At 39.7% G+C, this 2,871-nt stretch overlaps 1 long non-coding RNA gene across 1 annotated transcript; it reads right to left on the bottom strand.

Annotated features, from left to right (window-relative positions):
* Nucleotides 1-320: 320 nt before the first annotated feature.
* LOC117130176 lies at nucleotides 321-2,096 on the bottom strand. The gene is made up of 2 exons (XR_004453631.1): nucleotides 1,996-2,096; nucleotides 321-1,932 (listed from the first exon to the last, which is right to left on the bottom strand). It is a non-coding gene; the product is annotated as an uncharacterized LOC117130176 (long non-coding RNA).
* Between the last annotated feature and the right edge of the window lie 775 nt (nucleotides 2,097-2,871).

The following is a 2,871-nucleotide window of genomic DNA, read 5'->3' as shown; positions in this document are numbered from 1 at the left end:
GCTGGAAGGTGCAAGTCACATGTTCAGGTCAGGAAGGAAGCAAGCAGCCAGGCAGCACATGACATGCACATGACTCGCAAGCAGCAGAAAGTATTCAAGACCAGTTTACGATAAAATGTTTCCCGTCCATTGGTTCTCGTCCAGCTTAGATAAAACTCGACCAAAATAATTAACACTTGGTCAGAACTATTAAGAGTAGGTACATTGGCCTCGAGACAGTCCCATCACGAATAATTCACCGGGTCGATTTTTATTTAAATTCTGATCGATCAATCCTCAAACTGATCTTAAAGAATTTTCTCGACCAAAAATTATATATGCTCGTGAGGGTTATTACATTCTTCCCTCCTCAATAGAATTCGTCCCCGAATTCTGAAAACGTAGCTGTACACTCTTTACTGAACAGTCTCTGAAAGGAGTTATGGATATTAGCTCTTACCTTATCTTAATCTTCCCATATCAAAACAACTCATGGTCGATCCCTTGATTCCCCCAACCGATCCTTTCTTTTCTGAGCAGCCACTTTCAAGATAACCAAATTCTTTAGTCTGCACAATTCTTGTCAACTGCGGTCTGCATACTTTTTCTAACAATCTTGTATATGTAGACTATTACTTCTCAACCTTTTCTATCTGACTTTCTCCCATAACAGCAACATGAAATTTGGAACGTTAGGTGATGTGCCATACGTGAAAATAACATCTCCAGTCTGGTCAATGTTAACTTGATTAACCGTGCAACAATCAAACAAGAACATGCACGATCAATCACACCAACATGATTCGGACCAGGGGTGCTACTCTCAAATACTCACACTCACCCATTCCAAGAATGATTTCACTTACTGTATTCTTTACACTTCTGATCTATCTGAGACCCTTTTATAATCTTCTAACTACTACTAGAACTCGGCAAGAACCACTTGGTGAAATCCCTAGGCTATTGCAGCGAATCCAGGTTCAACAAGAATAGTGAACATGTTACTTTTAGATGTCAACCATCCTTTCAATGCCTTAACCACATCTTCATCTTTCTTGATTATCAGACTGTCTTCTACTCTGCACCTTTTCATCTTTTACAATTTAAACAATCAAGTTACTAGAGTACACTTCTTCACCTTTTTCCCAAAAGTTTTTCAACTTGCCAAACTGTTATGAGCATGCTCAAACACTTGGTAGAGTATCATTGTAGGCCAACAGTGACGGGTCTTCTTCCTAATACTTCTTTCCTCGACATCCTAATTGAGCTCGGTAACTAGATAGCAAATCTCACTCTAGATAGAAACATACCGCTCTAACAGAAGTACTAAGGAATGGGGAAGGCATACCATTACTTCAAATGGCAGCCAATACTTCCACAAATAAGAACGGATACTTGAATTCACCAAAGTGAATCCTTTCTAATACTATGACAATGCTCGGGAACTACAACTATGTGTTATTCCCGAATAAAACACGATATGGGCGGAAAACTCCATCCATAGGCAAGGTCTCTTACGACACCTTGATCACAATTCACATATATATATATATATATATATATATATATATATTTTTTTTTATTTCAATCAATTATAAGATTTTAAAAATGCACACAACACACAATGGGATAAGAAGCAAACCTGTGATTGGACCTTTCAGGGGTTTTGACGGTCCAGACAACTATAAAGTGTAGGCTCTACCCAAATAGCCTAACACTTGGATGTGGACTAACGGTAAGGAAAAGCGGACAAGTTCAACAAGTGTTATCTTAGGTATAGGTAACTAGATCGGGTAACTTCATGAGGAAGGGTAACCTAAATTCCTAACTCTTCACAAGAACCACCAAAGCGCGAATGATGCAAACGTTCCAGGATTTCCCAAACTTTGACAATCACGACCATTCTGTCTTTGCTAGTAACAACCATAACGGCTCAAGGTCCTCGATCTTGATCTGATGAAATGTACACCCAAAATCATCCCCAACGACTTACTTAACTCACTTCTTGAAACTGACCTTTGATCTGCAGCGGTTGGAAAATAAACGGTCTGCATGACTTGGTTAACTTCTTCAGCAATAATAGCTTCTTTAACATTCACGTCATACTCTAACATCTCCTCGAAGCTTTGAAACTCCATGGTCTTTTATCTACTCCAAAATTCTTGGCTAAGTTCCCAAAGATTTTCCATATGATCTTTGGATTATTCTCCAAACCATAATCGATGAATGAAATTCACTCGACCACATATCTCGATGCTGAAATTGTTGTATATGATTAACTCGACCTGAACCTTCTGGCGGAAACATCCCACTGTACCAACTCCGTGAACTGAATCTTCAATCGGTCCCATATCTTGTGTATAAAATACTACTTCGTGAACTCTTGAAATCTGTCCAAATCGATCTCACCTCTCTGAAGAAAATATTTTTCTCAGGGTGTTGCATCCCAAATCTGCCTCAAGCCATAGTATACCTCGAACGGTTTAGTCCTTCTTCTGTATCTTGTGGTCCCACTACTTCTTTCCATCATAAGCTTTAAGATGTCTTGTTGCCAACAGAAGATGCATGTGTGTCCATCGGCTTGTACTATAGTTGAACCATCTCTTCCTCCAACGGTAAGCTCCAAACAAATTTTGAACAATTCAGGCTTGTACGACTCTGTTTCTTGTACGTCTCAGCATAAGCTGGAGACTTGAGAAGCCGGAAGAATAAGTGCATCTAGGTGATCATGTGCAGTCGCATCGCTCTGAATCAAACCACAAACAACGCCCACCTTGACATCGATAACACATGAGTCCAGAGATGTATTCGATGTATAAAATTCTTAACATGGCGGTAGTGAACCCGACCATGAGGGTAGCACACTCGAGCCTTATGATAGTAACATCGGTA

Source organism: Brassica rapa, unplaced genomic scaffold (assembly GCF_000309985.2).
Source record: "Brassica rapa cultivar Chiifu-401-42 unplaced genomic scaffold, CAAS_Brap_v3.01 Scaffold0344, whole genome shotgun sequence".
NCBI classification, from domain to species: Eukaryota; Viridiplantae; Streptophyta; class Magnoliopsida; order Brassicales; family Brassicaceae; genus Brassica; species Brassica rapa.
The sequence above is the reverse complement of the archived record's forward strand: the minus strand, read 5'-3'. Positions and strand labels throughout refer to the sequence as shown.